The following is a 23,084-nucleotide window of genomic DNA, read 5'->3' as shown; positions in this document are numbered from 1 at the left end:
ACGGTGAGATTGACATATTGGAGAGAATATTGTGCTGTAGTGTCAAATGCCAAATATTGTGCTATAGTGTTAAATGCTCTTCTCCTTAATGACTTTAACCATCACCATGGATCGAAGAAGCAGAGACATGACTGTTGTTTCAGGTGACTGCCATCAGGTGACCACCGAGAGCTGTTTCCTACATACTATGGTAGCAGGCTGGAAGTCAGGCCTGAGTGTACTCAAAATCCTGTCCCTCTGCTGCCTGTTGGCTCTTCTGCTGAAGTGGCTTAAATGAGACCCCACATTTTCTTCATTTTTCTATGTGTTTTCCTCTTTCGATTTGGACAAGTGTCAGTTCTTATCTTTTTTAACCCCTTCGATGCTGATGACGAGCTCAGCTCGTCATCACCCACGGGTGTCGTGTGCTGATGACGAGCTGAGCTCGTCATGGTGCCACTAAAATGGCAATTTCCAGCACGGGGGGGGGGGGGGGGGGGGGGGGGGAACGCCTAGCAGCCAAGTGGTTAAAGAAAAATGTAGGTTGGTTTCTCAATGCTGTTCTACTTCTTAGCAACTCTGTGTCGTGTGCACTGTGACAGCAAAAGACAGTGTCAGGTGCACCAGCAGTCATGTCAGTGTGCCTGTTAGCTCTCATCTGAGCTCAGGATGATAAACCACCTCAAAAAGAGAGACCTATGCATGTTTGGGCTCTCGTGAGATATTTGGCCATACATGCTTTTCGATGGTTCCCAGAACGAGCATGCAGCTTGCAGGACATCTGACATGCCAACTTCATAAAATACAGTAATTGCTTTGCTCGGCTCCTTCAGTGCTTCAAGATGAGCAGAAGGTGGCTGGCTCCCTTTTTGGTAGCGTAGTAGGGGCCTTGACGTCATGATTGACTAGATCGGCAATTGTATATAAATTATAAAATAATCTGAATACAATTAAGCCTTGTACCCCATTATAAAAAGCTCTACCTCACGAGCCTGCTATTTTTAAATATGTATCTAATGTAGTCCAATATGACGACCTGCAATATCAGATTTTGTATACGTCGTGTTTTAGATTCACATTCGATGGAAACTGTGATGGAAACTGTCGCGTGCCGTTCCCGTGCATGGGAACGGCACAGGACAACTACATGCAAAATAAGGCCCTGGTGGAAAAACAACGTAATGCATAACATGCGGTTGAACTGTAATGAAATCACCATTGATACCATCTGAAATCATTTATTTAAGTTTCCATAACCTGTGCATCTAAAACGCGACGTATACGAAATCTGATATTGCAGGTCGTCGCATTGGATTACATTGGATACATATGGTGTGGACCTGATTGGGTTTCCCTTTTGATACGTTTTCCTTTCAAAATGGCATTGATCCTCCCCAGTGGACATTTCTAACCTGATTTGTAGAGCTAGGGACCGGTGATACATCGTTGTTCAGCCTACTTACAGTCTTCTTGAGCTTTTGGACAGAATTGGATATTATACATTTCCAGGAGCACACAGATGACTGCAGGCCTTCTTATTTTTATTTTTTGTCCTGCTTTTTATCCAAGTAACAACATCTTCATACAGACTAATAGATTCGGGAACTGTGATTGTACTGACTGTTATCTATTTCGTCCTGAGGAAGCTCCCAATGCGGGAGCAAAAAGCGTTGGCTGATATTGTGATCTTTATAATAAAACAATTTCCTAATAAAGAAGTGACTTTTTTCAAACAACTTGAGCTTCCTGGACTTTGTGAGCTGTGCACCCCCAACGTAGTTTAACTATCTTTTGATCTGGAGCACAGTTGCGCTATTCAACAACTGGCATAGGGGTAGTTTGCACAGCAATTTGAAAGAACATTTGGAACTGGTGTGTGGTGCGAAACCGAGGGCCCACTGTTGCTTCTATAAGAAACTGTTGAATGCTGATTTGTCTTCTTGTCATTTTCAGAAAACGTTGTCAATGTAGCTATATCATTTAGACACATTGTTAAAACATGTATTAAGAAATGCTGACATAATTCTACCAATAGTTTATTTAGCATTTGCATATTGGAGCTTAAGATTACAGTGCTTGACGACCACCCCTCCATCACTTTCTTAGGCCTTGACATTTTCAATTGAACTATGACTACAATAAAGTTTTAAGATATAAGGGTTTTCACCTGGAAATGAATGTGACGATTTGACCTGTAAGTGTCCTGATGGAACTTGCTCCCCTTGCTGGCCAGCACAATGTTCAAATTTAGTTGGATCCTTTACAAAGCCATCATGACCAGCAACTCCGCTTACTTATGGACAAACTCATCATCTTTGGGAACTCTTTCTACACCTGCTGCCAGGCCACCTTCAAACTGGAGACCAAGAAGTGAATAAAAAGGAAAAAAGAATGCAACAGGCCTTTTCCATTGTTAAAAAGGGTTCCAAAGACAACCGGTAACCAAAGACCCTTTTATGTTGCCCGGCGGTATCGCCTCTATGACCCACCAATATTAATCAATGAAGAAGCAGGCGCTGGAGACTGGAAGGCAGGAAACGAGGATTTTATTCTCTCCGGAGGAGAACACATCAATTCAGACAGCAAGTATCGTCACGAGGTGCTCTAACCACATCTCTGAGGCCTGGCCTCTTATACTAGGGTTTATGACCTTTATTGCACATAACACATTCTCGCAATACTTTAGTACTTGAAAGAACATCCTCGGAATCTCCCCTTCAGACCCTTTCCCACATACATTTACAGTTGGATTCCCCACCCCGGTCACAACAGGTGATGGTTGTCGCACAGCAGGGCATTCCGCCGATTCACGGAATGCATGGGGTTGATCGGATCTCATGGGGTGGGGGCTTTGATTGATTCGGGGGTCTTTTGATGGGGAGGGGAAGCTTCCTACTGTACGGGGCAATAAACAGTATCCGCAGAGCCAGGTGGCAGCCTGGGAACAGGGAAGACAAACGGGGACACAGGAAAAGGGGGTTTGCATCAGAAGGGTTTGAGGCCATGAAAGGAATGAGGGGAGGTGTCGCGCTGGGAACAGGATGGGATTCCGTGGTGAAGCTGCACTGAAGAGGGGTTTATGACCCAAGGCATGAGAGAGCGGGGGTTGTCAGCGTGCGGGGGAATGCTTGCGAGGTTAAGAGAGAGAGAGAGACGCGCTGGCTATCAGCGAGGGGCAGGGAGGCCATGGTGCTCAAAATGGCTGCCGCTTACGCGCACGAATGGGCTTGGAAAGGGGCAAGATGGCGCCGATAATGTTCACCAAGTTTGTACTTATTTTCCACAGTCCTCCCTTTAACATTTCCAAGACATCTTGCTGGCCTATTTCCTATCTACACCTATATGCAGCGATCATAAGTAAGGGAGAGGGGACTTAGGTGAAAGAACTGTACATAAACATCACATTATAAACATCATATTGAAAAATCTCATCATTTAGTAGGCGGGTTCATCGTTAAGTTGGTTTGCAGAAAAAGTCATCGTAATGTAATATCAGACTAGAATTATGTAGCGAGGGCGTTGGGTACAGATCATAGAATAAGAACTGGTAAGTTATCATATAAGTAAGTCCTTTTTGTATACGGCGGGTGCATAGTCAGTCCAAGGGTGGTTGGGAGAGAAATGAGATACAGTAAAAATATATATCAGAGTTCTCGTTGTCCTTTGTCGTCTTCTGTCGGCACTGTTGAGCACCTGGATTACCTATCAACAGAAATGTTCATGTGGATTGAGTCGTTGGGGGTCTGCGGGTAGGGGTGCATTCTGTTTGGTTTTCGCCAGACCTCGTAGGAGAAATGCGTTACGGTTTTGGAGCAGGTGCATCTTCTTCCGTAATGCAGAGCATAGATTTTGTAATGGAAAGTGCAATTGTTCCAGAATTGTGAGATCTGTTCGTTTCTTGAGTCTCTGTGGTGGGCATTTCCTGTTGCTTCCATCATCTTCAGGGTGCTTGGTAGCGGGCAGAACCACAGACTTTGTTTATCTTTTCTTCGGGGGCGACCCTTGGTGGAGTTCTAGGTCACCGTTCTGGGATTTAACATAGTTCGTGGTCTACTTAGTCGGAGCTCCCTCCCTTCTGACGCAGGGAGTACTCTTCTCTGGGTAGCTCAGTAGGATTTGGAGGAACTTGGGAGTTCGGGTGGAAAGGTGCGGGTGTGAACAGTCCTTATGGTAGGTCGGAGGAGGAGGGGATGGAGCAAGGCCAAGTCGGGAACAGATCAGGGGGACGGAGGGTTTGCGACAGGCGGGTCCGTAACCATGTTCAGAGAGCGGGGACTTTTTGGCACACGTTGATCATAGAGCAGGGGCTTCAGGTCAGCCCTTTCCTTAGCTTTGTTTGAAACAGTGCCCCGTCCTGCAACTCCTTACTGCTGTGGTCTCGCCTCGGCCTCCGTCGCTGATGTTCCACAATCCGCAGTCAGGCCGCGTGCTCCCACATCCGGTCTCTTTCTCCTCCGACAGTGATACCCTTAAATGAGTGTTGAAAAGACAGTCTTTAGAGATTTTGCAGAAAAAGGTAATTACATAAATCTATTTTCTCTCCCAACACCAAGCAACTGGGGTAAGCACTCGCTACATTTGAGATTTTTGCGGCTTACGTATAAACAATGATGATGGATTTGCTGGATTCCTTACAACTTCCTTTTGTTGGCTAATTCTTTGACGCTTTGATGATTATTACGTTCATTTGTCATATGTCTATTATAGTAGATGTCAGTTCTTCTGGCAGAGACCCATTTCCCTAGTACGAGTCTTGCAAGGCTAGGCTGGTCTTCAGGGCCTTGTATTTTACAAAAAGTGCAACGTGCTATTCACCATAGTCTGATAGGCATCCTTCTGAGGGAAGAACATAGGCTAAACAAGTCTTCATTACATCAAAACATCTTATTTTCAGCAAGGCTTACAGCAACAAGGTCTTTCGATTTTCGATCTAATTTTTTAACTTTGCATACATCTTTCTAACTTTCTATATAAATCCTCGCAACCTGGTTACTACAAAAACTCGGGGGGTGGTTTGCGATAATTATTAAACTTATCCTCGGGGAAGGTGGGATCTTATGAAAAACGATTAGGAGCACAGCGAATCGGAGCAAGGGGCGTTTTTCAAGTTCTCGTTCAGGGCAGCTGATACCAAACTGGGGGCATTTTGGGTAGATGGGGGTGTCTCGATCATTTCTTACAGCTTGGGGTACGGAGACAATTTTCAATGGGGATGGTCGCATTACCACAGACACATTTTATCATAGAAGCCACTGACAAATAGTTCCCTGAGAGTGGGTCAAATTTAGGGAACCTTAGTCGTCTTACCTGTCCCTTTCCTATCGGCCAATTTAAATTTCATCCATATTTTAGTAGAAAAGGAGAGGTAGTAACGTGGTACCGATACAATTTTATTTAGGACAAATTTGTGCAAATACTTGTGGTATTTGGGGCCAATCAGGAGGTGCACCAGGTTCGTCAATTAGGTGCCAGTCGCTAGGAAGAGGGAAAGTGTGGAGGGGTGAAAGAGTGAGAGAGAGAGAGAGAGAGAGAGAAAAAAAGAAAGAGAGAGAGAGAGAGACAATAGGCAAAACAGTACACATGGGACATAGAGAATGACCGTGTATTGTTTGGGCTATTCAGTGCGTTACCCAACGTTAGACGTTTCGGGTCTGTGTTAGGATGTAAAAAAAGCATGCAGTTTTGGGACAGAAAAGCATTAGATCTAGTACAAAAAGGTCGTGCATTGGGTAGGGCGTCCTTTTTGTGTCGTCTTGCAGCGGTAGTCCGTTTTCATGCATCGGGCGTGACGTGGTTCCAGATCCCTTATGATACTCTAATCGGGATTCTAATGTAACCTGCAGAGGGAAAAAGGGGGAAAAAGGGGAGGTAGGGGGACAACATTCGAACACATCAAATGTATGGGCACGAAAGTCCTTTACTTACCACATACTCGTACTTATCTCTTCGGGATATAATCCCTTAGGGTTCTGGTTTCCTAAAGTCATGGGAGCAGGCAATGTGATAGGTGGTTCATGGGGAGGTTCGAGGATGGCATTAAGGATCGTGTGTAGTGAAAACGCTTAAAAAGAGGAATCAGAGGTGCCTAGCGTGAGGTACCCGGTTTTGTAGATGTATCCGGCCATCGGGATCCCTAAATCATTCCCAAAGCTGTGATGTTCTAAGGCATATCAGTTCTTCGTTCAACCCTGTACCTTAGTACCTTCGACCACCATATCTTTATAACATTTTGTCAATCACACCGTTTTACTTTACCCATTCTCAGAAGTCGAGGTCCTTCTTCATACGTCAGTTCCTGAGCTTAGTCGTATATCTTGGAGGCAGCGTATCATACCTTTGATTCGACCATCAACCCAGGGCCGAACAACCATTTCTCGGATAACCTTAAAAAAAGAGCAGAACAGTTGCGCACAGAAAAACCCTCCCACCGATACCCGCATTTACAAAAGTATGCGATGCCTATCCATAGCTTTTTAAGACCTTTATTTGTAGAATTATTCAGTACGTAAAATGTGAGAGCGCAATTCATATTTTGGTCTGACATGTCGTCGATGGAAGCACATACAGTAGGGGGTTATTTTGTAGCACAAGAACATGTAAAAAAGGTCTAATTAATTATTTGCAAGTAACCAAAAACATTTCATTGCGTGACGAAGGAATCAGGGGCATTTCAGTTCATAAATGGAAACACAGTCAAGCTCATCGTAATCACATTTCCTAGATGTAAACCGCGGGTGTGCATCATGAGCGACGTTATGTATCAGTTACAACAAACATCAAAAATAAATTGTTCATTGAAATCAACATTTTACGGAACCCTTCTTAAATGTTCGCCAAGTGAACCCTCCTCCCTTTAACATCGAGTGCGCAATGGTTCGTATATATATATATATCTTAGTACATCAAGTTTCATTAGCTAAGGAACACCACGAGGCATCCGTTAGTTTTCATTGATACCAGCGCCATTTTGGGCGAGGCCGGTTTAGTCCGGAAGTAGCATCAGGGGCAAAATATCCCCGACAATTGGCGGTTGGACCAGAGTCCCTTTCGGCAGTTCAAAAGAAAACTGTGCTAACAGAGGGGCTGGTGGTGTGGACCGTCAATCAAGAGAGGGAGGGGGTAGAGTCTCTCTTACCGGGTCATGTTGATGTTCAGCCGGAACTTGCTCGAGTTCGTTAGCCCATAATGTTCCTGGGTGGTTCAGACGGAAGCTGATGCAGACACAAGAGCACCGCCATCTTGTTGCTGTGCCGTGGTTATTTCATTTGAGATCAATGCAACTGTTCCTCACCGGAAGCCTGAAGGGGCCGAGGGCTCTTGGGACTTTGGTAGAATCTTCAAAGTCGAGGGGATGTTTGTCGATGGTGGGGGCTTGCGCCCAGGTGGGCAAGTGCCCGAGTTGCAATTTCGGACAAAGTTACTCCAGCGGCCTAGACCCGCCTTTCGAGGGCCCAGACGCCATTTTGAGATCCTGCAGCAACCGCCCTTCGTTGTATCTATCAGGAGAGGAAGAAACTTCTTGTGATGGCGAAAGACGGAGCATCATGTTGCTGGAGCAGGACATTTTGGTTCGGGGCGCCAGGGTGCAGCAGTGGAGCCTTCATCTGGGGAGGTGAGGGAGGCTCGTCCGTGCCGCCTTCCTCTCCCGGCGCATCCTACGCCGTCCCTTTGAATCAGGGGCGCACATGATGACCACCCTACACCCCTGATTCCGACTCTTGGGGGACCACTGTACATCCGGTGCTCCGTAAATATGCCCGTCGGACATTGTATGTCCTGTACTACGCAAGTATACCAGCCGGGTCTTGTATGTCCTGTACTGAGAAAATATACCAGTCGGGTATTATATTTCCAGTGCAGCGTAGGTATATGGCCGTCGCCCGGCTGGAGGACATCGGCGTCGGGCCAGGGCAGGGAAGCCTCCTACCTGTGGAGGTGGGAGAGGCTCGTCCGCGTCGCCTCTCCCTCCCTGCCCACCCTGCATCCGTTCGATGGAGGAATTCGTGATGGCCGGACCAGGAGATACAAGGGAGGGGGTCATTTTCATCCGCCCCCTCCCTACTCGCGGTCCGGGGGACGCCATCCCTGGAAGGGCAGTATGGGAAGACCATTTCATTGCCTGCTGTGTGGAGTCTCCAGTACCTTCTCGCCAGCGATCTCTTTTTGGCCCATGGTTGCTGGCAGGCCCCGCCCCACACGTGCTATGTGTTTCGGATGGGCGGAACCATCGAACTGTTACATTGGAAGACTTCCGGAGTGAGCATAATATGTTTTGTATTTTTCCTATTAGTAAAGTTTTTTTTTTTTTTAGAGAGTTCTACTAGTTATTCTATTTACTGTTGGTTGTGTGTTTTACCGTAATTAAATCCTAAGTTATATAATAGACGCTTGGCTTCCTTGAGTCTTTTCTCTAACGGGGGGTTGTTTACACTGACCTGCAGTTGTGTTTGTTTTTCAGAGTGGGGGAGCAACAGAGAGCAATCAGTCCCAGAACTCTAACATGTCGTTAAAATTGGTCTGACGAAATCTGTGCCATCGAGCATAATCAAACGGGGTGGTCCTGTCTGCACTAGTCTGATTGGTTTTTATCTCGTGCCTTTTCCCTTTCTGTCGGCCTGTCCTTTCTGTCGACCCTCCATTCTTACCTATGCTCTGCAAAGTCGGACATTGGGCTTTCCAGTGTCCAAGACATTTACAGAAAGCACATTGGTTTTGTTTTAAATCTGTCCGTCCTGTGCGTAATGTCGGGGGATTACCTTCGGGTCGTTGTGTTCCGGGGTTGGCTTGTCGGCACATCCCTTTACACCGTTCGCTTTTCATGTCTACTCCTCGGGACTGTGCCATCGCTGGCCCTTCCCTTTGCCTACTAGACGTTTGGAGGGTTGTCCGTCGTGTCCCTTCACCTTTTCTAAATTCGTCGCCTTCCCTTCGTCGTGCAGCTTCTTTGCGCCACATACCGAGACTATCGAGCATAATAGGTGTTGTTTCATTCCTACGAAGGGCTATTTCTACCGTTTCTATTTTGTCAAGATCAAAGGATCCTCTCAGTGGCCACTGACTTTCTCGATCCTTTTTCGTATATTTATGCCATAGTTCACTGTAGGCTATAGCGATTAATCCATGCTTCATGAACATGTCCTTATTAGGGGTGCCTTCCAGCGGAGCCGGATGGTTCATCTCTAATAAGCGGTCCGGGTAAAACAGGCTACTAACCAGTGGGGAGAAGACAGGCATGACGGATCACAATGGGATAATAGTCAGCACTACCTATCTTATCACTGCGCGCAAAGACTAGACAGAATATTTCTATTCTACGTTGTTTGCACGTAGTGAATACCTCATGAACCAATTCTGAGCAATCAATGTTAGGTCAAAAATAAAAAATCAATATGGTCAATGGGGAGAATAAGTAGGCTCGCAAAGGTTCGCGTCACCTACCCTTTCACTATCTGTAAAGAGGGGACCTATTTTTCCCTGTTTGCAGACAGAGAATCTCCAGAAAACAATCTATAACAGTTAATCAATGGGGGGAAGGGGCAATTGTTCAGTGGGGGAGAAAGATAGGTCCGACGGGTGCGTACCTATCCTTCGCTGTTTATAAAGGGAGAGCCTGTTGTTTCTCCGTTTGTAGACAGTGAATCTCCAATAAATTAACAAAAAGTAATACTAGTATTTTCTCAACAATTATCAATCACTTTCAATTATCTATCACTTTCGCAATTCGTCGTGTTTACACGACCTTACCCGGACCGCATGGACAGTTTCTCGTCTTCCGAATCCAGCGCCCGATCGTCCTCTTCTCTTCGTACTTCTCGTGGCACTCCTGATGGTTCCCAGTCAGGACCGCAGATCACTCGAGAGAGGTCTGTTCGGAACCAGTGAAGTTCGGATGATCGGCTGTCAGACGAGGGTCTATCGGACAGGGTACCTTCCGATCGTTGCAGTCGTTCACTCTGTCGTCAGGACCTCTCCCACTGGATCCACGAGTCGCTGATGGGCCCCACGTTTGGGACGCCAATTGTTAAAAAGGGTTCCAAAGACAACCGGTAACCAAAGACCCTTTTATGTTGCCCGGCGGTATCGCCTCTATGACCCACCAATATTAATCAATGAAGAAGCAGGCGCTGGAGACTGGAAGGCAGGAAACGAGGATTTTATTCTCTCCGGAGGAGAACACATCAATTCAGACAGCAAGTATCGTCACGAGGTGCTCTAACCACATCTCTGAGGCCTGGCCTCTTATACTAGGGTTTATGACCTTTATTGCACATAACACATTCTCGCAATACTTTAGTACTTGAAAGAACATCCTCGGAATCTCCCCTTCAGACCCTTTCCCACATACATTTACAGTTGGATTCCCCACCCCGGTCACAACAGGTGATGGTTGTCGCACAGCAGGGCATTCCGCCGATTCACGGAATGCATGGGGTTGATCGGATCTCATGGGGTGGGGGCTTTGATTGATTCGGGGGTCTTTTGATGGGGAGGGGAAGCTTCCTACTGTACGGGGCAATAAACAGTATCCGCAGAGCCAGGTGGCAGCCTGGGAACAGGGAAGACAAACGGGGACACAGGAAAAGGGGGTTTGCATCAGAAGGGTTTGAGGCCATGAAAGGAATGAGGGGAGGTGTCGCGCTGGGAACAGGATGGGATTCCGTGGTGAAGCTGCACTGAAGAGGGGTTTATGACCCAAGGCATGAGAGAGCGGGGGTTGTCAGCGTGCGGGGGAATGCTTGCGAGGTTAAGAGAGAGAGAGAGACGCGCTGGCTATCAGCGAGGGGCAGGGAGGCCATGGTGCTCAAAATGGCTGCCGCTTACGCGCACGAATGGGCTTGGAAAGGGGCAAGATGGCGCCGATAATGTTCACCAAGTTTGTACTTATTTTCCACACCATCTATTTACCTAGGATCTGGAACAACATACCCTTATCTATAAGGAATACCCTAACATTGTTCTAAGTTAGGAAGGAGCATCATTTTTTTGAAGAGCACACATATTGCATAAAATGTACTTTGTCAGTATATTGCATAAAAATTGAACATGAAAGCATAGGTCATCTAATGAAGGTATACAAGATACCGGGAGCACATGCTTCCAGGCAGAAAATCTCTCTCAAAAGTGGTTCAGCTGTTCATGCAATACATTTTCTGCTTTCACAAGTTTCTCAAAGGTAAAAATTAAGCAAATGTAATGAAATCAAAAAATGTCGAAACATTTCAGAACTTCCCTTTATTAATTTCACCTATAATCACTGAATTACTTTCTGCTGTTCAGAAAGACAAGCAAAACGTTGTGAAGGTAGACCAAACCAGAAAACAAAGCTAGAACAAGATAGGCAAATATGAGCAAATTTATTGAAAAATAGTGCAATTTAACTAGGCAACGAAAGGGGTCTGGAGAGTAACTTAGTGGGAGAGTGTAGCGCAGAGCTATTTTACTAGATTAAGGGCCATATGTATCATAGTTCCGTTTTGCGAATTCTAAATAGCGATTTTTAAGGAATCGCTATTTAGAAATCGCAAAACGGTATGTATGAAAAAAATCATTTTTTTTTTAGATTCCTTAATCTTCCTTATTTGCGAATTCGCAAATAAGGAATAATTTCCCATTCATTCCTATGGGCCAGGAGGCCCATAGGAATGATTGTGAAATGCATTTCATTTTGCGAGTCGCAATTTGCTAATCGCAAAATGAGATTGATTTCAAGGGTGCAGGGGTGTCTCAAGGACAACCTGCTGCACCCCTGAAATCAGCATGTTTGTGCATATGGCGCACATACATGCCCTATGGGCATGTATGTGCGTCACATGCCACATTCAAAAATGCCAATAAGTGTATTTTAAAAAGAAATCGCAATTTACCACCAACTTTCAGTTGGTGGTAAATTGCGATTTCTTAAGCTAAATTCGCTACAGTAAAATGCTTCATACATAGCATTTAAGGAATCGCAAAGTTGCGATTCCTTAAATGCTATAGCAAAATAAGGAATCGCAAATATTTATGATTCCTTATGATGCGATTTTTTGATACATAGCAATAAATGCAAAACAGCCTTTTGCGATTCGCAAAGACTGAAATTTCGGCGAATTCCGGCCTTTGCGAATAAAAAAAGGCTTGATACATATGGCCCATGGCTTGCTGCTGCGCTTTCCCCTTGTGGTGGCACACAAACAGGATGCCTAGCTCTACTCACATAGCTTTGCACTATTGTGCAGAAGTGCAAAGGTGTGTGTGTGTGAAATGTTGTGCATGGATATTGTACTGGAAGTATACCTTTCCAGTGCAGAAACCTATAGTGAGACACTTTTTGTAACATTTCACACATTGGCTGTGTGCTTCACAGGGCAGCACACATGTAATGAGTGAAATATTTGGACAACTTAAAACATTTCTCTGACAGCGTTTTGAACTCGCTGCAGCGAGGCTTGTACTGAATCTCCCCTAAAGATCTTCAGCTTCTGGTGCTCTCAACCAACTACATTGGCTCCATGTGTCCAAAAGAATTGGTTTTAAAGCCCTGTGCGTCTGCCTTCGAATATTCAATAAACAAGGCCCTAGCTATTTAGATTCTCTGATTAAAGCATATATTCGGAATCGTAGATCCTCTGAAGCGAAACTTCCTGGGGACCCCAAGATCAGGAAAGCAAGAATGGAGGGAGAGCCTTCTCCTATCTGGCAGCAAAAATGTGGAACTCGCTCCTATATGCTCCGAGAGCCTATCCCTCAGAAACTGAGTTCAGAAGCAAACTTAAAACATAGCTGTTCAGCACCCGAGGTAACTTCTGTCCAACCATTTTCTTTATTGTTTCTCCTTTCCTCAATTATGTGTTTGGTCCAGCATGGGGACACACTGATATGGTGTAACCAAGCGCTTTACAAACCACATTATTATATATATATATATATATATATATATATATATATATATATATATATATATATATATATATATATATATATATATATATATATATATATATATATATATATATATATATATATATATATATATATATATATATATATATATATATATTATATATTTAATGCATTTGTGCTGATAGCACATGCTGTGGTGCTTGGCTGGTAGTGGCATAACATAACACAGAATTTACATGCGGCTACTACTGTTAGGTGGACTATACAAAGCACATTTGCCAATTAATTGGCATCACAGGGGCAGATTTATGATGCCCTTGCGCCGCAATTGCGTCACTTTATTTGACGCAACTGCGGCGCAAACAATGCACCCTATTTACAACGTGACGCATCTAGGAGATGCGTCACGTTGTAAAGCCCTGCGCCATAAGGAGGCGTTCCTGCGCAGGGGGGGCATTCCTGCGCAGGAACGCCTCCTGAAAGTGGCTGAGTGAAATCTATGAGATTTCACTCAGTCACTTTCTGGCCAATGCTGCGTCAAAACCCTGCGCCTGCTTGAAGCAGGCGTAGGTCTTGATGCAGCATTATGTAGATGGGGCACCCCCGAGCCTTGCTGGAGCTGCGTCACGCTTGCGACGCAACTCCAGCAATGCGCCACATTTCCGGCATAGATGCGTCACGCATCTGTGCCGTTTTTGTACCATGGTGCGCCGCATTATAAATGCGGCGCACCATGGTGGCGTAGCTGTGGCGCACGTTAACTGGCGCATCCCTCGGGATGCGCCAGTTAACAATAAATCTGCCCCTTCGTGTTTACTTGGTAATGGGAAGGAAAATGGTGCCACCACGTATGAAAACAAATACTCTGCGTGTGTAGACCAAGATAGTTTTTTGACAATAGATTTTGCTCAATCATCTGTGTTAGTTTACCTGCTCTGTCAAATGAACATGCGGACAGTTTTGTGAGAGGAGAAGCAACAAGCGTAATAATCTTACAGACCTACAGAGCACAGACAGCAAATAACAAAACATGCGTATTGAGTCATTTATGAATTTATCTTGGCTTGACTTGGTTAAAAAGTTAAAATCCCCATAATCGTATATCTAAATATATTACTTTATATATTGTAACATATATATCATGTAATAATATATGTAAAAATCATATCGCAAATTATCTGTGTCCTGGTGGAAATCGCAGTTCGGTAAAAAGTATAATGTCTGTGTTTGCCTTAAATTAATTCTTTGGAATAAATAATCACAAAAACCCAAGAATAATAACAATAAAATCAACAATAGCTTAAAAAAAAAACCAAAAAAAAAAACATTTCTCTGACTTTGCACCTACCTCAAGCAGGCGTTATTTTTTTTTACGAAAAGCAATGTCTGACAATCTTTGTCGGACATTGGGTGACTGCACTGGAACACCCAAGTACCACCCATGGAACATCTCAACATCTCTTTGATGCACAGTTGCGCAAATCAATGCAAATCATTATTTGTGCTGCTTTAAGGGTAACTTTCCTGCACAAAAAAAGCTTAGCACTGGAAAGTAAATACTTTACCCAAGACTTCCTGCTTCTTTCTGTCAATTTGCATTGGTGCAAAGTCTTGATAAATGTACCCTATAGTAGCCTGTGTCGCACATGTTTAAACATGGAATCCCAGCGTTAAAGAGAAAATACTTTTAGCCACTAGAGCTTGCTGTAACAAAATCCTTCCTGAGGTTTGTGCAATTGAACCTCATCTCTGCCTTCAAACTGTTCTGCAAATTAACTCATTGTAAGCTTTACTGCAAATAGAAACATTGGAGACCAGAACGGAAACAATATATTTTAAATGATCCTCACTCACTGATATGAATGGCTTCTAGGGACCACCTAAAGCAGTTTTGCTGAGTAGAGATATCTCAAATTTTTTGTCGTGAGATAGTCAGTGGCGGCTCATCTGCTACGGGGGAGGAGCGTTGCCACGCTGCTTTTTAGCAGTGTCAATAAAGGAAACATAAAATGAGAATAACTGGTTGTTATTATCATCTTATCTTTCCCTTGTGCTGCAGCTCTCCGGGCGGGGCTGCTCTGCTTTCAGGGCAGGGCAGGGGAGGAGTGGTTTGCCCACTCCAAGTGCGCATGAATGCTTGGCCGGCCATCTGTCTCGGTCCGGCCAAACATTCATGTGCACGTTGCATGTTTTCCATGCAGGCTACATTACAGCCTGGGTGGAGAACATGTCCAGGTCCCCAGTCCCTGGACGAGCGCCGAACGACGGTGCTCAGACAAATCACAACGCTGCATTGCAGCATTGTGATTGGCTATGGGGAGCCTGGGAGCCAGGTGCTTCCTGCTTCTCCGTTCCTACCTGAAAAGACGACAGGGGAGAGATAAGGAGGGTACTTTTTTTCTTTTTTTGTTTTAAGCTCCTTTCCCCTTGCCCCAATCCGTGCTGGACACCACTGGTTACATATAACTGTAAATAGACTCTACATATTCGTATCTCAAAATGCAAAGTATTCACCTTTCAAATATGCTAGGTTCAGCTCTGTGTATTTGTAATTTCACAAAAATCTAACACATTTACAATCATGTCAACAGGAATAGCAACTGAGTCGGAATATTAACATCCACAAATGAGCAGACTCTGCAAGCGCCGCTAAGCATAGAGTGAGGCTGCCCTAAAAGGATGTGAGGATGCATTTCACACCAAAATGTAGCACCAAATACCAGTTTGCATTGTTCGGTATTATGTGAATTTTTGTATATTCTTTCAAAAATTTCACGTAATTACAGAAAACGAATCATGTGGATTTCGCACACCCTAAGCTTCCTGCAGTCTCTTGGCTCTTTGTTTTGTTTACAGTGCCTCTGTGCCATCTGTTTGGATAGAACATCTGCATAATTATGAATAGGGTATTTCTCAGCCCAACGTTGTTATCTGTGTAGTCTCTGTGGTTTTCAGTTTTGCCCCATTCAGTCAAAGAATCATGCCCGCTCTCTGTGCCCCTCTGTTGTACATTTGGCTGGTGCCCCAGAGCAGTGTCCTGAAGTCGAAGAGGTCACACAAAGGGCATCCCTCTTGAGAGAGCGACTACTGGTGGTGCTGGCGTTGATAGCAGTGTGAATGATAGTTAAGTGACAGGCTACTTGACCTGTCTCCTTCAAAGTGAGATGTCTACTGGTCTCCTCCATCTAAAATATTATGCCACTATCTTTTAAATGGGTCTTTCGATTAAATATGATTGGAATATGCATTGAAGGCGAGTGTACGCTTTGTGCACAACATAGGTTGTTTCTGGGACCCGTGTGTGCATTGGCAAGGATGAATGGCGGAATCAATTTTGTATTCCATGTGCGAGGCAACCTGAAAGGTGGCAGACTTTGGATGAAGCTGCTCGCGCACAGTTGACTAGTGAGCTCCTCACTTTTTGCACTTGCTTCTCCCGGGATTACACTCTTCAGTGATACTGATGTGTCTGGTGAATGGGGGTATAAGGGCATCTTCCCTTGGAATCTCACTGCTCTGTTTCTGCCAGACAACTCTAAGCTCTTGCACTCTTCCCTGCCTGAGCTCTCTGTCAATGAGATGTGCTTTAATACTCATCTGTAACATGACCAGTTAGAACCAGCACAGGAGAGGCCCCTGCTATCTAAGACCCTGACATTAGCTGATCATGCAGTGTCCTCGAAGTGTTTGAGTGGAGGAGTCAGGGCAGAATTTGAATAATGCAAGAGAACAGATAAGCCAACCCTAATAAGAAATAGTGGCTGTTATGGTCGCTCTTGCAGCCAATAGTATTTTTCATCACGTGTTCACACTTTGTTTTTGATTTTTTGTCCCACTGTTTCTTCTTAGGATTGTATTGTCGGCAAGGAAATTATACAAATATTTCCTGTGCATGTCTGAGTGCTATACAGGAATTAGTGTGTGTAAGACTTTCTGGCATAAAAGGGTCAATCAGCCTCGGCAGTGGTGATGAATGAAAATGCATGCAAAAGCCCACGCACTGCACCGAGATGTTGAATGGCCTTGTGTGTGCTACACTCATTTTGATACATAAATACCTTTAGCAGAATATACAAGGTATATGCTCTGCCAAGGTTGTGCATTGTACCACACCAAGGCCGGAGAGTCTAGGGACACAGATAAGGTCACATTGACCCAAACCAGCAGCTGGTAGCCTAAGGAAACGGGGAAAATGCATGGACAGAGGACAACAGCTGGCACAGGAAAGGACTGCAGGATAGTTAGTGCAAGCCGTCTTTTAGTGTATAAAAAGGCGGGGCGAGGGACATTCGCGGAAGCTCAAAGATGATTCAGTCAGATCTTCTGTTGACCACAGCCGCTGTCTCTCTGCGCTATCCAGAGGGTGTGGTTTGAGTGGGCTTCCCAGCGCGGACTGGAAAAGCAAAGTTGACCACGGACTTATGGCCTTATGCTCTCACTTTATCTTGCTTACAAAGGATGTTATGTTTGTGATTTACTGCATTGTAACTATTGTGAGCCATCATTGGCAACATATGTTAATATTGTTCATATTAAAGCCATATTGTATCAGCTAAGTGTGTTCCTCCTTGTTCGATAACCTTATTGATTTGTATCGGATATCTATAGCTTGGGGTGCTTAGTGAAAAAAAGTCTCCTAATTCTGGTTCCTTGAATTCAGTGTTTGTGTGGTTGTGTCCAAATATACACCTTGAGTGATACTTCTTAGCACAAATTGCATCCTGACGTCCATTTTGGACACAATGCGGCATCGGTGCTAAGAAAGTAGCGCTAAATGCAGTATTCCTCTTCATGCGTAATTCTGCGTAATCTCACTGAATTTTTAGTTAATTTCACTTGATTACGCTACACGTAGTTACAGGAGTTACACCCACCCCTAGACCTAAACTTCCTAATCAACATTGATCCTTCTTACTCAAACACCTTTATGAGTTATCATCTCCTTTTTCTTTTTTTAAACCGAATTCTAATATTAACATCCGATTGTCTCAGACATTTTTTATCAGAGTATGCTTACATTTGAGTTTACTTCAAAGCTACTCCTTTTTTCACATTTTCTTAATTCACAGGATTAAGCATGGACCCCGTTACATCAAATAGTCAATGATGTGCGAGCTTTGAATTTTCTTCTCTCCAACTCAACAACCTGAACATCATGTGTCCAATGGTGACTTGCAAAGTATTGTGGTAACTCCATATTTTATGTCTAGAAATGATTCAGTATCCTTACCATAAGTTGGGGCTGTCTGCACTGTCCTCTTCAGAATTGTATTAATTGCTGTGGAGGACTTCACAATGATTGTGTAAAATGCTTAACAGCATAGACTTTTTAAAAATTGCTCCGACTTTTCTGAGACTACTTGTCACCATTATCAATGACATGCTCACAATGTACTTCTTTGAGTACAAAAAGTTTTCCAAAAACACAACAACTTCATTTGTGTCAGACAGTATAAATTAATTGTGTATCCATATGGAAAGGTAATTGATAAGTACTAGCAGTTAACACATATGTTCACTTAAAATTAACATACGTACAGCAAAGTTCAGCACAATCTTTTCCCGTTGACCATTTGGCAATGGTTCCATTTGAAATGCTGTATTTTCACATTTTTACTCAGTAAAACACACTCATTGCAGCTACCAGTAACCTTCCATATGCTGATCTATTCCAGGCTACCAAGCATATTTTCTCAATTTTCTTGTGGAAATACTGCCTAGATTTCCCTCATCAGCCAGTGATTTGAAATATTTCCTAAAACCTATTGATGACACAAACTTGTTAGACTCAGTTTTGATGCCACATGCTAAACTTAAATCAGTTGCAACTTGGGCAAAATAATGACCACTTGGATGTGTAAAGGATTGGATGTTGAGAAAAGTCCCTTTCTTGGATGTACGGCGAAAGGGCAAATCCTCCCAGTAGCCACAATGCAAACCTGCAAAAAATATTATTTGTATCTCAAAATAGTCAAAAGGAAGGAGAAAAGAGTAAAGCTAGGACTCCCAGAAGCAGAAACCATAAATGATCCAACTGCTAGAAGCAAAGATCAGGGACGAAAATAGTTGCAAGGGCTTGAAGAATGCAATGAACAATAATGGAACAAGGGAACAAGTTTGCTGCAACACATTTTTCACTTAGAAATACCTAATTATATACGATTCAACAGACACTAACATCACAGAAAAGGGTCTTCTTTTCCTTGGAATGGGAATCTTCAGTAACATCCTGTGAACATACCACCATCTTGAGGAGGGCAATTTATATGGTTTGGGCAACTTATCAGGTTTGTCCATGCAATTTCCAGAAAATCATAGTGTTTGCTTCATACACAGAGAAGAAGCCCAAGTTGTACATTCATCAGTCAGTGCTAATATCTGCAGTTCCACCACTGCCGTGTAAGCCAGGCTACCTAGCAGCAGGAGGAACATCCTCTGGTGACGAGGAGCACAGAGATTATTGTGAGCTCCGGGCAGCATGGGCATTCAATTTATTTGCTGATCACTGCACCTAACTATGCACTATCCAGCAGTTCATGGACTTCTTCCTCCTCTCATGAACTTGCATAGTTTCTGCACTGCTCCCAGCGCAAATGTAACCATATGTACTCCTCTTGAAGCTCTGGTCTCATCAAGGTGCAGTTGAAAATATTGCCAAACTAAGAAGGTAACATGAACTGATGAAGCTTTCTCCCAAGCATGCAGATTAGAAGAATAGTTAAGGGATCAAAAACTGAAGATGACCTCTGGATATTTGGGAATCTCACATTCAGTTCTTGGACCTCATATTATGGTTTACTTAGTACCGCAATTAGTGGAGTTTCACATGGAAGTCGATGATATGTTTCATAGAACTCCAATAGGGATGAAAGAAGGTCGGATTAAGTCTTCCAAGTGCAGGGCAACTTTAACCAACATTCAGGGCTAAAATTTAACTGGCAATGTGCAGGCAGGAAGAAAATGAGAAGGCAGACAGATCTTTTTTTAGAAAATCAAAAAGCATTTTCTTTCATTTTTGCAAGCTGCCTACTCTTCTTAACTTATTAAACTAACTAATAGTGGATAGGCCCAAAGGATTAATGTGAGTCAAAGATAGAAATTGCATAGATGAAATTCTTGCATACAAAAGAAAGCTGAAACCTTATTGGCACATTGGGTTGTATTATTTGGGAAATGTTCACAAAGGGTAAATTGAATTGGCTCATGCTGAGATAATGAGTCTATTGAAACTTCTGATCTGCCAGACAAAGAAAAATGAGAATGCATTATTTGGGGCTTCCACTTTTCCTTTCATCTCTCTTGTTATCTATTTATATTCACAGTGCTAATTCAAAAAGTTCAGGAAATGAAGTAGGGCATTGTGAAATGATCGATTTTTCCATAATTTATTCTTTCAAACAACCGTGAAGAGAGTCACCTGAGTTTTTTCAAACCAAATAGTTTCAGCTGCTAATTGATGGAAACAAGTCACCTAAATCAATACATCCATTCCACCTTGTTGAATATTGGACAAGGCTCCTCAGCAAAATATTAGATTTTGGGGCATTCAAACTGCTTCTTAGAAGCTAATAGAAGATTTAGTAAAAGAGCAAATACGCATTTAAAAGTGTCAATAAAGGCGTTGCATCGGCCAGTACTGACAGACTAAAGGAACAAATAAGGTAACCCACTTTAACTGGGTCTCGACTTAACTATGCAGGGCAAAACACAAAATGCATCGTAAGAGAATCCCCAAAAAATTTCTTCACTTCAACCAAAATTACAGTCACTTGAAGGGACTCTCTTTGTCTTACCAAAGTAAACTTTTTTATTGATATTCTCTTCAGTGGTTATTAAGTGCAGTATATTGTTCAATAAACGTTGAATAATAATTGTTCGATCAATGAAATTGGTAGGCGCTGCTGCTTCAAAGATGGCTTTTACTAGATCGTCTTCATGCTTTTTTCCTTGGGCCTGATGCAATGCCCCAAATAATGTACATTAGTAATCAGCATTTTGCATGACTCCTTATTCACAGACACTGCTCACTCTTTCAGCACACTGAGGACTTTATGCATTTTTCCATCTTGGTGTTCATGACAGGTTGCACATATAAGTATATCATTATAGAATGCTCGTACATCAAGGATATACTTAAACTAAACATACATCAGTGTTTAAAAGACATTTGCGACTTGCACAGGTCAGCTTTTGTAAACTTCTGTTTTGCACAATAAAACACATTTGAACCATATAATACACTTGCCTCTGTGGCCAAGCCAAACAATAAGTGTAACTTTGTGTTAGACTGGGCCTTTCTTGGCGTGATTACCCCAGACTTTTTGCCTCTACCTCCTCTATTTTTGGTGCTGTGATAGATTTTGTGTTGCCAACTTAGGTGCTTTGGACACTTTGCCATTGCTAAACAGTGTCAAAGTGCAAGTGCTCCCTGTATGAAGTGTAATGGTAATTGGTTGTCCATGATTGGTATGTTTTCCTTACTAAGTAAAGTCCCTAGTAAAGTGCACTATGTGTGCCGGGTCTGGTAATGCAACTGCTACTAGTAGGCCTGCAGCACTATTTGTGCCACCCACACAAGTAGCCTTAAAAAGGGAACTCAGGCCTGCCATTGCAGGGCCTGCGTACGTCCAGACCTTACCCTTCCCTTTCTATGCACATCAGGCACCCCTATGGTAGGTCTATGGCCCTCCTTGGGCAGGGTGCAGTGCATGTGAAAGGTAGGACATGTACTAAGGTGTGTGCCATGTACTGACAGTGAAATAATGTCCATTTCGTTTTTCACTATTGAAAGGCCATCTTGCCCATGGGACAGAATGGGGGGGCTGTGTAGTATGTTTTCCACCCTATCTTCCTAAAAGCTTAAGATAGAAAGGTGAAGTTTAGTATGCCTGAACTCACAGTATAATAACACATCTTTTGATGAAGTTGGTTAGAAGTGGCTGAGTTTTTGTAGCTCTAACATTTCTCTGTGTCTCTGCCTGGCTGTGGATTGATTGTCTGGAATTGAAAGTGATAGGATCTGGGGAATGTCTTGACCCAGGGAAGGAGGTGAGACAGCAACAGGCTGAACTGCATCTGGAGTGTAGGGGGAGGAGAAGCCCCTAGAGGTGAAGAGGCCTGGGTTTCTGCTATAAAACAATTGTCCCATCTCCTGCTGAGTGATTGAGAATCCAGACTCCCTCTAATCAAAGGAAGTAAGGTGTCACTGGCAGGGAGGCACCCAGAGCAGGTTTGAACAGGGGGCAGTGCCCCCTAAAACACAAAGACTTCAAAGTTATTGAGGGGTATAACTATGAGAGCTAAAGCCCCTGAACTTTGGAGAATGGCTTGATCAAGTGTAAACAAGACTGGAGTTACTTTGTGGTCAAGAGGACCTTTGCCAAGGAAGATACAACTGAAGAGACTGAAGGATAGGACTGACCCTTGCTGTGTGTTCTGGGGAATGTCTCCTCACTCCCAAGGCTATAAAAAACTCAGAGCAATTGACCTGTATATTAACGTTTAATCCTAAGGCAAACAAGGTGAAACAAATCATTTTACTTAATCTGCGGTTGATAGAACATCTAAATATCCCTAGGCCCTTGTTTGCATTCCGACGAGGGAGGAATTTAGAGCTGCACGTACACAACCAACAAGAAAGGATCTCAGGGGCCTATCAGGTCTACCAGCAGTGATGAAGCACTATAGATGTAATAATTGCTCTGCATGCGCGCATACAAGTGACTCAAAATCCATCAAGATTAATTACATACAGCATACACAATTGAGTTTTCAAACTGCAATACAAAACATGTAGTTTACTCTGTGATATGCCCATGTGGTAAACTGTATATCTGTCAGACCACCCAAGCTGTTAAAATGAGAATACTGCAGCACAAATCTTGTATACGATGTAAAACACAAGGAGCCCCGCTGGTCCAACATTTTGTGCAGCAAGGCCATGACGAGAATGATTTAAGGTGGACAGTACTAATAGTAGTTAAAGCACAGAACAAAACAACTTTACAATTGAATCTCAATCGGTTGGAGGCCCATATGATAGAGAAGTATCATACATAAATTGAAGGCCTACATGATCGGGAAGAAATATGGGCTTTACTATGACTGGAAATGTATGCTAAGTGATTAAATTGAGGAAATGCTAGGATAAAGCTGACTTGAATTAGATATCCTAGAGTATTTGATCTTTTCCATTTGTTCTGTGCTCTATATGACCACACTGT

Source organism: Lissotriton vulgaris, chromosome 5 (assembly GCF_964263255.1).
Source record: "Lissotriton vulgaris chromosome 5, aLisVul1.2, whole genome shotgun sequence".
In the NCBI taxonomy this organism is placed as follows: domain Eukaryota; kingdom Metazoa; phylum Chordata; class Amphibia; order Caudata; family Salamandridae; genus Lissotriton; species Lissotriton vulgaris.
The sequence above is the reverse complement of the archived record's forward strand: the minus strand, read 5'-3'. Positions refer to the sequence as shown.